Here is a 15,384-nt window from a genome sequence, read left to right as displayed (position 1 = left end):
CGCGCGGCTGCTTGCCGTCTCTGGTGGAGACGGCCCGGTCGTCCGGCTTCTCTGGTCGAGCCGGGGTCCGCCCTCGTCGCTCGATCCGCCTCGAACGCGGAACGCCCGCCAATGGAGGAGTCCGGTAAAACCGCCAATCCAAAACGATTTCGCATTCTCTTTGCTTCTCCGCCGCGTAGGATGAGAAGAGAACCCGAGGAGGAGCAGAAAGGGGGAGAGAGAGAGGGCGAGAGCCGACGGAGATGCAGAGAGATGCGACTCCACGAGTATCGGTGCGCGATTGCGCGAGAGGGGGATGCAGGGCGAAGGGTGGAACGCGTCGGTGCTTAAAATGGCAACTTGGGTGCCTCGACGGGACGAAGGTGGTTCTCGCAATTTTATGATTGATAGCGATCGCGCTGGTAACCATGTTAGACGCGACGATAAGAAGCTCGCGGACGTGACGGTGAAGCGGGAGATTAGAGCAGACAGCGGTGACACGGTGCGGGACAAAGGAGATGATTCGCAGTGTCTGCGAACTGCACATCCGTTCTGCGAATGGAACGGCTCGAGATAAGATACATTTGCGTAATCGCCGCGTGAGCTGGCCGGTAATGCTCAAGTCATTTTATGAAACAGCCGGATAACTAGTGCGAGTCTTATCTGTAACGTCATTCGTCACACGACTTTTCAATATCGGTTATCGATGTATCGGACTTCTTGGCGATTCGTCTCAATTAGATTCCTATTTGAAGCGAAAGATCGCGAACCAGCGGCAACGAGTGGAGGAAGAATCGCGATTTTTAATTTATTATATGCCCCGGTGGTCGAATTGGTGATACGCCCGCCTAGAGTGTAGGGAGGCCCAGGTTCAAACCCTGGCTGAGGTAATAGTTTTCGCAATAAATTTTCTGTATTATTAAAAATGCCAGGTATGGTCAAGAAAACACTGACGTCGTTAATTATCGCTGCACTGGAAAAAAAATCTGGTAAATTCAACCAGTCGTCTGTTAGAAAATGGACGAATCAGAATTCCTTTAGGATTTACCATGTGTAGTGAAGTCTAGCAAACTTTTGGTTATGAAATATCGAGCCCTATAATATCGTGCTAACTAGAAATTCTGTTTCGTTTAGCCAAAATACATTCTATCATACATGTCTTGTTGAAATTTCATCGGGTATATCCGTAATTTAATCGAAAAACTTAATCGGGAGACACTATTTAATTGGTTTATCCGATGGAAATTTTTCTCAGTTTAGAAAGAAGATTTCGATTAAACAAATGAGATACGTTGAAATCACATTTCATTGAATGTACTAGATTTTTAGTTACTTCCACTAAAACATTTGCCAGCTTTGAAGAAAAATGGATATAAATTTTCTTAGAAACTTCAGTCTCGATGAAATAAAAGTTTGGTCAAGGTAAAGAAATCATTTCTTTGAAATGAAATTAAAGTCTAGCAGGGTCAAAATTCAAACAAATTTGTTTGATTTTAAACAGACTTTTTTTCTGAGTATGTTAAGAGATAGCGCGCTAGAAATTTAACACTTTGTACGTAATGATATACAAATATATGCTCGTTTCGTTGAATGGAACCAGCACGAGCGGTTCGTATAAATTTATACGAAACGCCTCAAGGGTGCCGAGAAAAGGTGGAGCCGAAATAAGAAGCCGGAGGTACCGTGTGTCTAGACACATATCTCACGTGCACGTAGGAGAATCCCTTACGGAATCCTGCGGGTACCTGCGATTAGCGAGACGAGACGCGAGGCAGTTTTATTCATCTCCGTGATAGACATTTCATTAAACAGTCTTAATGATCTGTAAACGTTGCACTTTCTCCGGGCCGGCGCGGCAATCCGTGTGCATATCGCGCTGATAAGTAGCTCGATGTAAAAACTGATCGAGCGTACCGGACTGTCCGTTACATCCTCCCATCCGGAGCGAGGGGGATGCAACGTCGGGAGAGACGCGCTCCCTTCGCGCATCCCTCGTGCTCGGCAAGATTGAAATCGGGTGGATCGACAATGTGTTAAATTGCCGAGCGTTGGCTTAAGTACTGAAATTCCACGGCGGTAACGAGCGACGGAGCCCGACGGCGTACCGATTGATAAACGATACGGACGCGGGCCGCACCGCGATTTTATTTTTATCGTGCGAGAGAGGCGGAGAGAAAGAAAGAGAGAGAGAGAGAGAGAGAGAGAGATTATAAACGAGCCTGCCACGTACGCGTGGATCCGTTAACGCGGTGCTTCGGCGAGGAAGAGAGCCGGTGAGAAACTCCTCGGGCCGTCGAAACTGCCGATCATCGACACGTCCCGCTCGCTCGCGGATGCTTCATTAGCCACGCCTCGGCCCGGCGAACGCGCACTTGGTTAAACTGATTTATCGCAGAAAATCCAGTTAGCGGGAATTCGTTCTCGTGCCGTGCAGTGTACACGTAGGCACCGCCGCGAAAGACCACGCCGGGTGCAGGGCGATCCTGCTTCTTCTTACTTTCTTTCCCTCGCTTCTTATCCGCGAGCCGGTGATTTCGGGACGTATCTCGCGCGTTCCCTCGTCCACGGCGAGGAGAGATTCCACCTCGGCCGAGCGATAATCACGAAGCGAATTCCCGCTTTACATACCTCTTCGCTTCGTCGTTTGGTAGCCGGGGCTTTTAATTGGTAATCATTGTAGTCCCGGTCGAAGTCGTACGCGTATACAAGATCGCTCCTGCGCCGAGTGTTTCAGCGGTAAACGGCTGCGCCGCGCGCAAACGTTAAACGCGCACGACCGATCGGCGATTAGAAGCGTACGAGCGCACGAGATATCGATGATGTGGCGAAATAAGTAGCTCCGAGAGGATCATCGACCGTCCGTGTCTCGATAATTACGACTACCCCATGCCGCGAGCTTATCTTCGGGGTCCCGACGCCCCCCCCTCCCCCTCCCCCTCCCCCGCGGGGGCCCGTCGCTTTATCCTCCGGGGCCGTCTGTATCTGATCTCGATGATCGATTGCCGCTACCGACTCTCGAAATTACATACGCTTAAACCGCGGCTACAAATAATTATTCCCCGCGCTACTTTCGTTCCCGCCCGCGCGATTTTCTATCCGCTCCGCGCCCGGCTATCTCTCAATCGCTCCGTTGTAAATAATAAATTATCGACGCCGCCGTACGCCGCCGGTAAACATGTAAATTAAGGCGGGTGACGCACGCCGTAATTCCGCCGATCGCTTTTCATCCGGCGCGCCGGACGCCGCTTTCTCCGCGCGCGCGCGCCGAGCGGCGCTCCGGATTTACGTAATTTCTTCATCCCGCGCGCGAGGTGCTTCTTAATTTCGCGTGCACTGATCAAGAAATTACTGTACTTAACGAAGCAGGACACCGAGCCTGCGTTTAAATTAATATTACATTAGATCGGTGGAGAAAGAAACGGGATCGCTCGCGTCAATGTCTTGTTTTACGATTTATTGGTGCAAAATTGTGGTAGCAAAGATTGTCCATGTTAATTGATGGACCAATGTAGAAAATTGCTAGACGACGCTTGGCTGGCAAATTCTAATTAAAGAAATTAATTGCGAAAGCTATTACCTCCGCCAGGATTAACTGATAGACTTATGAAACGTAAATAAGGAAACGAGAAAGAAATCATTAATTGGGCTGTTAATGTTTATGCAGATGCTTGGCTAATGTTCACCAAATTCTAAAACCTCGTCAATTGGAGTACGCGTTATATCATTATATGTAGCAAAGCAAGTGAACCGCAAAACATTTTTCTCGAAGCTAAAAGCTGATCTATTCTCGTTGTTGACGATCTTATATGGCGATAGTTATTGAGAGCGTCGTCGTTGGTAGAGAATAAAAATTATATTACAGGAAATTACGTCAGCGCCTCTCGATACACAACATAATTAACCGATACTTGTTTGAAAAATACTGCGCATTTACTAAATTACACGCGGCGAATAACCGCGATAGGACACAGATACGTGTCGTTACGGAGATAAAAGCGGTCATCGTGCCTGATGATGTTGCAGCGCGTCGAACCTAGCCGTAATTGCGAGCCGAGGAAAACTTGGTCGCTGTTCCAGCGTATCCTTCCTTCCTCATTCCAGCTTTTTACATCGCTGAGAGGGAGATATGATTATTTCATAGATTAAACGTGGTGGCAGAATCGTTCGAACCTTAGAATTCCGCGTTACCTCGGAGTTGAAGCGATCCCGACGGACATCGACGCCGTCGGCGATTGGTCGAGAGATCGCGACCGGTAGCCGGCGGTCACGGACGCGTCGCCGCCCGTCCATTGTGATCTCGTTTATCACGGATGTCGTCTCGCCGCCGCGCTCCTAAACCTATCACACAATAGGAGAGCACAGGTAATAGGAATAAGGAATAGAAACGTATGTAACGCCAAGACACAATGATTCGTTGGTAATAGAAGTGCTGTCCAATCATCTGCTTTTTGAAACCACGTGCCCGTCCCAAAGTCTCGACTGTGATTGGTCTGGCAGGTCAGGTACGGGGAATAGAGAACAGAAATCCAACGCGTCGAAAATTCTGTTCCTACCAGAGACAAAATTTTGGTACTATTTTGACACTTTTAAGGATACTTTACACCTACTTGGCTGATCTATACCTACATAGAGCAGCAATAACCTACTTTGATGATATTACATTTTTTATTCCTCCCTTGTATCTTTAATTCTAAAAATTTACTTTAGCTCCTACTTGAAAGGACCCACTTTAATGCTAAAGTGGCAAAAGTAAAAATTTCCGACACTATCAGTTTTAAAGTAAGAGTCAATTTTGTATTTGCAGTTCAACCTTTTCTACTCTCTTAAGTCCTACTATATAATGGATTTAAAGGTTCAACGTAGAGCCAAAATTTCGACTCGGGTATTGTTTATTCCATATTCCATTGTGCGTGGATACACGGTTTCTGGTAACTGGGCTTTCCTATTATGTGATAGTTTTTAAGCCAACGGCACACGCTACTATTTTTCCTACTGGACCGCTCAGCACAACCAATCGGGATTTAGCCTCGAGTCACCTGATCTAAAACTCCGCATCCTTATTGGTTCTCGTAAGCGATCCAGCAGGAAAAGCAGTATCGTGTGCCGTTGGCTTTAGTCTCCCATCTCTCGGTGCACGACAATCGCCGAGGGAAACGATTGCGTCACGATGATGTCATTAGCCGTGGCTACGCCCTCCTACGGCGCTACCCCATTACGCCGAATCATCGGGCAAGATCGAAGGGACTCGATTAGGGAGAAGGAGCAGTTGGGCCCGGTAACGTCGTCTCGATCGGGAATCGATCGCGCTCTCACCGCTCTCGAGGTGTAAGAGTTAATTCAGGGACCTCCGGTATGGTACGACGCCCGCTGACCTTTATGAGTGCTTAATTAAATGAGGCTTTTTATGCGCGAATGCCGCGCTCGGTACCTGACTCGTACGAAAACCTCGCCCCCTTTCAATTCGTTATTATAATACCGCTTGTGAGATCATAATTTAGCGAAATACACGAGCGGCCGATAGAGGATTTATCGACCCCGAGGGTCGCTCGTGTTCGGTTAACGAGACTAGAGGCTTGTACCTATTTGTTTCTTAGAAAATTATGACTTTTAGCAGAGCGACGGTAAACGGTACCGCGTAAATAGAATCGCGTGGCTGTAAGATATACAGCGCAGAACGATTAAATGTAGTGTTCCGTCCAGGGCCTACACCCGGAAAAAAGTTTTCTCTTTAATGAAACGCAAATTTTCTTTAAATTTTGACCTCACCAGACTTTCGTTTAATTTCAAAGAAATGATTTCTCTACAAATTTGAAATAAAGGACTAAGAGCCGTGACAGGGTTAGGTTTATTGCGAAAAATATTGCCTCAGCCAGGGTTTGAATCAATAAATTTAGAATATGAACGGCTCTTAGTACTTTATTCCTTCAAATTTGTGTTTGTCACATTTGAGCCATACGAATTTTATTAATTTGTTGATTTCTTTACCTTAACCGAAAGTTTATTCGATGGAGACTGGAATCTCTAAGAGAATTTATATCTATTTCTTCAAATCTAGCAAACATTTTAGTAGAAGTGAATAAAAATTTAGTAGATTAAAAAAACACGATTTTAACGTATCTCATTATTTATTTAACTTAAATAAATCTTTCCTGGACGTAGTCCTGCAGTTCTGAAGCCACCACCGATGATAGAACGTGTGCATTGCAAAGTAGATAAATTGCTTGTTAAAGGGCAAGGGCTGATGCACAGCTACGGTACAATCTTCGATGATCCCCGCGATCGCTTCTTGCGCTCGTTATCTTATTATACATTGATACTGTTATATTTTGTTCCTTATCGCATATCGGCCCTGTCGTTACACTTCATTACAGGTCGATCCGCTTTGCATTGACGCTCTCAGGAACGTCTTTGATGTCGCGAGGATCCATCGCGATCGTTCCGCGGACTCGTTACGCGCCATCGGGAACATTATTCTCCTTTCTCAATCATCGATCCCCAATCCCTTTTTTCCCTCGGCCACTGTAATTCTCGGGGGTCCGACTGAGGCCGGCGAAGATATAGATATCGGCCGGGTATCCGCTACCAGGCGGCGGAGGCATTGTGCCGCTGAGGCGATGAAAAAGGGAGAAGAGAAATCGGCCGGCAAAAGGAGCCCCGGGAATGACGTGGAAAGTGGCGGAAGAAAGGGGATCATCGATCGGCTCGGACCATCGATAAGCGATCCGGCTAACACTCATTAAGCCGGCCATTGTGCGGTGGCAACATCCGTTTGATTGGTTAATCTTCGCGGCCGACGTCTCGACGCGGCGCTGATGAGACAACGTCTCGATGATTTCCGGATTCTTGTTGTATTTTCTTCTGCAGCTTCACTCAGAAGAGAAATTAAAAAGCGCTGGCAAAAAGTTTCACGAAAATTAAAAAAATAAAATACCCAAATAGAAAGGAACATTAATGAAACGCGAGCTTGACCGCAATAGAATTATTGAATTTTTTGAATTTAGAATTTTAATAATGTGTTACAAGTATCGATATGTGTGGCAGATAGTACATAGATATCATTGCTAGGAAATGCGTAATTTTTAAATTCTATAGCAATTATACTTATTGTTAGTGTGCTAGTAAAATGTATAGTAAAATTTCAGAAAATTCTCTGCGCGTAGGAAATGCGTAATTTTTAAATTCTATGTTAACACTCGCTTCAACTGTAAATGGTATTACTGTTAACTATCCCCTGCGTTTCTTTTATAGGGGCTTATCTGCTCACTTTAAAGTCATTTCTCTTCATCGCGTTCTTTCATTCGATGATTTAATGTTTCCGTAAATTAGACAAGCCGCGTTTCCGCCTCGCCTAAGTGCATATCCTGGATTTCTTTCTTGCCGGTTGCACCGCCTAGATTGAAAGGAAGGAGGTTTTAACCTGCGTCTTCCGGCCGACTAGGTAGCGGTCTCGCATGAAAAAGAAAGACATAACCGTAGGTACGCTTCCACATCATACTTAGTATCCGCCAGTTGCGTTGGAAAACGCACGCTATACGGGGAGATGAGAGATCTCGACGAAATTTTATCAATGCGTATCCATAATTCAACGACTAATAATTTAAGAATCACAGCCATTCCAAGACTCATCGCAAACATATTTCATACGAGATAAAAATTAGACTGGAAGATTGATTAACGTATAAAAACAAGTTTTCAGGAGCACTTTAAAATATTAAGTCATATGCGATAAATAACGTGTAACTCGGAGAATATTAACGCAATATTTTACCAATATTAAAAAAAATGTTTTTTTGATAATTAAATAACTGATTAACTAAACGACTAAATTATCACTCAAGATATAGAAAATTGGAAAAATAACTTTCTAGTATTTTTTTTAATTATGTACTATTAGTTATTGTTGTCTCTATACTTTTAAAAATATACTTTTAAAAATTTCGACTGAAGGTTTTTTACAAAAAAAAAACGCGGTTTTTATCAAACCGTGAATTTATAGAATTTATAGAACTGATAAGAGTTTTATCACTGTGAATTTATAGAATTGACAAGAGGTGTAAAGATTAGCTGTAAAAATATCTATAACACGTAATGGGTTAAGCGTTGCAGTCGCCACGTGTTACTTGAGCGCAAACGGGTTATTAATTTTTTGCGCGACAAACGATCCGAAAATGATTCTCCCTTTAATGCAAAGCAAATGTGATCCCGTGCATTTTGATTTATTTTTCGTATCTTATTGTATGTTCTTAAGCGTTTGTTCCGTTCGTTTTTGCGGCACGCTACGCCAGATTCGTTTTTCTTCGCGGTCTCGCGGCGCGAAACCTGCGGTCGAGTTTCGGGGAAGAAGTCGAAGCCGGGGAATTGGCGCGAGAGCTTGCATGATCGAGCACCGAGGATCTCGTTAACGAGTCGAGGGAAGTAGTCTGCGGTTTTTCCCAAAGAAACTGGCCACGCTCGCTCCCTGTTTGTTTAACAGGAAGAAGCTCGACAACCTGACCGGCTGCGCAGCTGCTTCCTGCCGATCTTTCCGTTTTTATCGATTTCCATTTGTGCCGCGGCAAAATTGACGATCGCAAATCGATGAAAACACAGGGAAAAGGACGCGAGCGATAAATTGGGAAAGACACAGAGCTATAACAAAAACCGTAACGCGCTTTGTCATTCCTTTTGTACATGGGGAGAATTTTCTCTTAAAATTTATCCTGAAACACGAGTCGAAATGTTGGCCCTATGTTAAACCTTTAATTCTATTATATGGTGGGACCTAAGACAGTAAAAAAGATTGAACTGCAAGTACCAAAATGACTCTGACTTTAAAATTGATAGTGTCGGAAATTTCTATTTTTGCCAAGTTAACATTAAAGTAGGTCCTTTTCAGTAGGAGCTAAAGTAAATTTTTAGAACTAAATTCAAGGGAGGAGTAAAAAATATAATGTCATCAAAGTAGGTTATTGCTGGTCTATGTAGGTGTATAGATCAGCTAAGTAAATTATTCTTAAAAGTACAAAAATTTCGACTCTGGAAATCTCATGTGATCGTGGGACAATATGGCATTTTGAAGGACTTTATGAGTTTTCTGAAATTTTACCATACATTTCACGATATGATGTATGGTGAAATTGAAAAGAAATATAAAATTCTTCGAAGTGCCGTGTCGTTCCACGATTACAGCAATTTTCAGGACAATTTTAAAAGAAATTTCTCTGCGTGCAGATTACTGCATGTAATCGTATCGTGTGTCAAGTTGAGTTCACGCACAATGAGTTCTGGGTTTAGAAATTTTAAAAAATGTAGAAGAATACTGTGTAGACTTTCACTAAGACATCTCGTATCAAACTAACGAGTATCTTACTATAAATAGACTGGAATCTAAAAAAGGACCGATCGCGACCTATTTCCAGACTCTGCCAAATTGTGTGTTCATTGTTCCGCATCTTCCATCTTGATGATAGATGCAGTAACGTTGTCCTCTCGAGCCAGCAGCATCTTTTTGAACCGCGATAAATGTTACGGTTTCACATAACAGGCTTGTCTCTTGTTGCTACACTGGTGAACTGCAATAAATTAGAGCAAGACCAGTATATTTTTCTCATTCCATCTTACTGCATTAGTTCACCCAGTACAGGAACAGAAAACAAACCTAACGCGAACGTTTGCGGATCGAGGGACGAACCGAGGGTAGCTTCGTACCCGTGAAGAGATCGACGCTGCGCCTCTTTTGCCTCAAGATGCTAATTTGCACTCCAATCTTATGGTTCTGCTGGACGCGCGAGTGCAACTCTCAATCGAGTGTTGCCCGTAATGGCGATACACGGCGGTTAATGGTGGCGAGAGGGGCGCCGTGCCCGGCGGTCGATTGTCAAATTATCGATAATATCCCTAAACCAACAAGATCATGCGCCAGTGCCTGGCATCGCGCGAGAGCGATTCGGATCGCCGAGCGAAACCGCAAGCGCAGATTATTACCTCGGCTCTCCGACGGTCGCGACCCGCAGCAACGAAACACGGCGATCGACACTCTCCTCGCGTTCTCGCACTCGTGCGCACCCACCCGGACATTCATCGGGCCCCGGCCCGCACACCTGCGCATGCCGCAGGGTCGGCTGAAGAATCGAACTTCGGCCCGAGCTAACTCGCGCCGCGCACAGTTCCGACGGCGCAAATCTAATGAAATAATTACGTAATAATTGCATTGTATTCCCGAGTCGAAATTTTCGTACTATTTTGACACTTTTAAGGATAATTTACACCTACTTAGCTGATCTATACACCAACATAGACCAGCAATAACCTACTTTGATGACATTATATTTTTTACTCCTCCCTTGGATCTTTAACTCTAAAAATTTACTTTAGCTTCTACTTAAAAGGGCCTACTTTAATGCTAAATTGGCAAAAGTAGAAATTTCCGACACTATCAGTTTTAAAGTAGGAGTAAATTTTGTACTTGCAATTCGACCTCTTTTACTGTCTTAGGTCCTACTATGTAATAGAATTAAAGGTTCAACGTAGGACCAAAATTTCAACTCGAGCGTATACTTAGCTGATTTATACACCTATCTACATAGACCAGCAATAGCCTACTTTGATGACATTATATTTTTATACTCCTCCCTTGAATCTATAATTCTAAAAATGTACTTTAGCTCCATCTTAAAAGGACCCACTTTAATGCTAAATTGGCAAAAGTAGAAATTTCCGACAATATCAGTCAACAGTAGGAGTAAACTTTGTACTTGCAGTTCGACCCCTTTTACTGTCTTAGGTCCTACCATAGAATTAAAGGTTCAACGTAGGGCCAAAATTTCGATTCGGCTCGATACAAACGATAAAATGATCTACGCGCGGCAAGGAGACTCGCAACGAATCTGGCTCTGCGCGTCAGCGTAAAAAATAGCGACGTGCCGAAAATAATGCGATATATTTTACTCGCTGATCAGAAAGCGTGGGCGAAAGGGAAACGGAGACGTAGGGAGTAATATAGAATGATATGGCGAGCACGTGTCCGAATATATTTGAGGCTAACCCGACCCTGCCGTCGCGTATCAGCGCGAAAGATACACTCGCACAGGCGCAATATGCGGCACGCACGGTACACGTATTGGACGATCAAAAGTCACGACGTGGCGTTTAGCAAACCGATAGAACAGTCCGCTTGTGGTCAAAACGTTTCTAGAGGCGCGAGATGCGATTCCGCTCGATCGACGATGATCACCGGGCCCGCCGACGACGCCGACGCCCGGCTCGATAACGTTACCGAGTCCGCGAATGGAAATGCAAATTGATGGGCGTAGCTCTGGTGCCAGAGGTAATAGGGATCGAAGCGTACATGATGGGGCCCGCAACCGGGATATTCTCGTACGTAACGTGGCTGAAGACGATATCGGCACGCATCGTACATAATGCGCCGGATGGAGAACGCACGAACAGTTGTTGGACGTAATACATTGATTTGCATCTTCCCTCGGCGATGCATCCAACTTCGTAAATGGAGATGTCATTATTCATACAAATGCGAGTGCGACGTAGCGATAAACGTAATTTGAAAACGGTTAAACTTGACCGAGAGAGAAGATCTTTGTTGCTCAGAATTGGCGATAACGTTGCAAGAGTCGGATAATATTTTACACTAGGAATCACTGGTGCCTTCCCATATGCTCTGGGAAAAAAGGACAGTTAAGCAACCCATTTTGGGGCTCACAATTCGTAATCGAATGGGAAACATTTTGATCGGTTTTTTGTAGTTAAACAACTTAACATTTCGGTTAGTGCCTGTTAAAAATATACACTTTGGTCTTTCTTAACTTTTTTATGACAATAGTAAAATCGTAACTCATTTTTAACAAAAACACTTGTTCTCACATCCAATTCCTGCAATTCCTCTGAATCTAGCAGCGTTAATTATCGACAGTAGTTGAATTATTAAACAGCTTATAAATTAGGCTTGGATGTATAAATCACTCTTCAAATTCCTGATTGAATTCACTTTTACGAGAGTTTAAACTTTAATCGTGTAGTTAAACGCTTGCTATTACGTCCAGTAAGTTTCGCTAAACCTCGCCGCTGATTGGCGATTTTAAATACCCCCTTGTTAACAGCGCAACGATATGATATCGAGTCATTATTGCCAGATCTCTCGACGGAAGACTCAATTAAATGCCAAACAAATGTAAAACGCGATATCATCTGAATCGCGACTTCAATTTCGGCTTGTACCCCGTGTCTCAAATGAATCACGGTCTCGCATACAATCTCCTCTCGATTCTGGCCGGCTCCGATTGCCCGATCGCTCGTACCAAGTTCTCCTCGCTATCCCTATCGCGCGGCTATCAACTTGCAAACCGAATTAATTCCGGCGTTCAATTCCGCGAATCAACGTAACTCGTAACACGTGACTGACTGGCACGCGTAGTCCGATCGATGGTTTTACCGGACGAGAACGGTTAGCGGGCATTTCCGCGTGTTTCATGTAACTCTCTGCAGTATTATTTACGTAACAAATTAACGTAACGCGCAACACAAGGCGTGTTGAACAAATTACTAGTCAACTCCACTAATATTGTAAATCCAATGCTCACAGGAAAAAATACAGCTTTAAGGTGGCTCCTGCATAAACCGACCAAAAGTAAAAAAAAAAGGAATTTAAGTATATTGTAGTTGTAAATTTTATCTATCGGTACGCGAAATGTCAGACCCGGTCGCCGATAAAATAAAATAAAGGAAAAAATGTTAAAGTCGTATTTTTTAACATTCCAACAAACACTTAGTAACAGTTACATAATATCAATATTATAATTTCCTACTCAAGATAAAGATAAAGACAAGATAAATTAATATAACATTTCCATTGTTAAGTAGGTAATTATAATATTGATATCATGTAACTATTTCTTGGTGTTCACTGGGTTAGGGGTTATGGGCCGATCGCTCGCAGAAGCACTTTGGGGGTTAATATTATTTTATAGAAAAAGTAGATCTTAACAAAAAACGAGATAGTGTCACAAGGATTCAAATGTGCTATTAAGTATACGAGGTCACCGACCTCTGCAAGCGAATGCTTAGCAAAGTCAAAAGATACAATGTTTTGAGGAAATTTGACAGCTCTTTGAGACTTGACAATATCACATATTTTTAAATATGTTTTTAAATGTGCATATATAACCTAGCATATATTAATGCATTAAGTGATATTTTTTTATGAAGCAAGATGATTCATGTGAATTTATAAAAATCAAAGTGTATTGTAGACATAATTGTAAAATTTCACCGTTTTATTGTTTCTCCGGCACTTATTATCTAAAATTTTTTTTATATTTTCTTACATATTAATTTTTAGATAACGCCAGAGACGAAAGCAATTTTTTTTACGATTAAGAAATTTCTTGTGTCCCGTGAAAGTCCTACATATTTGCACGTATCCTGATCGATTCTTCCATCGTGCACGATTTTCAATGTCTCGCGCGCGCAGGCCACCCACGCGCGTTCTTTATCTTCCTTGATGTCCCTTAATAACAGGACTGGTAGAAAGGCGCGGAAACCAGAGCGGGAATTCCGTAGAAACCGGGATTTGTGGTCTTTATTGCTCTTGGGAAGCGGTTGCGGTCGGCGCAGGCGACAGGAAGCGACGCCGAATCCGCTTTGCGGTTCTCCTGCTTCTGGCAAATTGAACGAGTGCCCACGTAAACGACCCACCGTTCGAATGTAAGCAGTCTGTCAAATTTGTAACAGCTCTATGCGAGAGATAATAAGATGGAATTTCCCGTTTCAAGGCAACAGTATGATACACAACGAAGCTCATATTCGTGGCATTATTTGTCTCTCAGACATCACTTGAAGAATATTGAACAAAAATTAATTAAGACTAAAGACTTGTTGTCACCAGTACCTAATTAACAGTGTAGGAAAACTGATAACTATTCCTACACCAAAAATTAATTAAGCTCTAAATGCCAATTTTAAAGGACGCAAATGTAAAGTACACAATTTTACGCTATTGATTTAGCCTTGTAATTCTTTTCTGCCATTTTTCATTATTTGTAATCATTACGAATCAATCGTCAAGTCATACTGAAACAAATCGCGTATTGCACGAAACTATTTATTATAGGTGAAGCATCATTGGCAAAACTTAAAATCCTGAGGGCTGTTTTCATCGGGTTGAAATTTTCACAAATATAATAATAATTCTTTTCAATAAAGCTTTAGTTCAGTAAAACATGCCGCGCCATAAACATAACTGGGGAAAAGACTTATTAGCGAGGATGCTGAAGTAACTTGTACAAATAATAGTGTTTCCGCGGAAACCTCAAGATACTTTTGCAAAAAGTTAAACGGCTACACAGAAAACAGCGAAATTCGAAGAAATTGAAGATAAATCGGCAATCTTTGATATGGAGTGCATAATTTTACAGAGTATCGATTTCCTCCCGTTCGTTGATTTCACGCAGTATTTACAAATTGTACATTTACAAATTAGAGAATTTATATGACGTGGCATGGAATGAGAAATAAACATAGGTTTTCAGACATCGTTGCAGCCACAGGGAAAGACGCGGAAGAAAATTATGGCCGAAATGGCCTATGGGTGGGCTCTCGATTGTCGTAATAAAGATCTCGGAAATAATAACCGTTCGTTTCCCTCCAGACCGTTCCTTTCCTAGTTTCCAAGGAAACTACCGAGCGCAAGTTCGGACCTACACGGAAAAAACAATATAGCTGCTGTAGCTAAAACTTAGCAAAATAGGGACAGCTAATATTTTAGTTGTGATAGCTCAATATTTTGCTACTGTGCCTATTGTATTAGGTGCGACAGCAAACGGTTTGCTGTCGTAGCAAAATATTGAGCTATCACAATTAAAAATATTAGCTGTCCCTATTTTGCTAAGTTTTAGCTACAGCAGCTACATTGTTCTTTCCGTGTACCAGCCGTGCATGCTTCGAGAGAACATCGTACGATACAAAAGACCCGATTCATTTCTATACTTTTAGTGCATCACTAATCTTTAATTTTATGTTTTCCGTAAGACTGAAAAAAAATTCGCCACCGTAGCTAATCACGATTTGCTGAAAATATTTTGCTGCCATAACTACAAATTTCTAAACCACAGCGAACGGTTTGCTGTCGCACCTAACACAATAGGCACAGTGGCAAAATATTTCGCTGTCGCGACTAAATGTTAGCTGTCCATATTTTACAACTGGAATTTACAGTCGCAGTTTTTAGCTACGGCAGCCACATTTTTTCCGTGAAAGCGTTCAAAAATTTTGAATCCTAATTGAATGGTATTACGTAAAAAAAAAGGTTTATAAAACAATCAAAAAAGAAATTACGAGCTAGACTGACGGTACGGCATTTATATTTTTATAACTTAAATTCTCCAACAGTGTTGTTTAATAAATTTTCTGTAT

The 15,384-nt window shown here is 42.7% G+C and overlaps 1 protein-coding gene across 1 annotated transcript in view; it reads right to left on the bottom strand.

Annotated features, from left to right (window-relative positions):
• The window catches only part of LOC105566263 (homeobox protein aristaless-like), a 149,485-nt gene that overhangs the window by 82,303 nt on the left and 51,798 nt on the right, over nt 1-15,384 (bottom strand). The gene's annotated exons all lie outside the window — the stretch shown is intronic.

This window comes from Vollenhovia emeryi, unplaced genomic scaffold, assembly GCF_000949405.1.
Source record: "Vollenhovia emeryi isolate VEMERY1.0 unplaced genomic scaffold, V.emery_V1.0 DF939146.1, whole genome shotgun sequence".
NCBI classification, from domain to species: domain Eukaryota; kingdom Metazoa; phylum Arthropoda; class Insecta; order Hymenoptera; family Formicidae; genus Vollenhovia; species Vollenhovia emeryi.
This window is presented reverse-complemented; position numbering and strand designations above follow the sequence as displayed.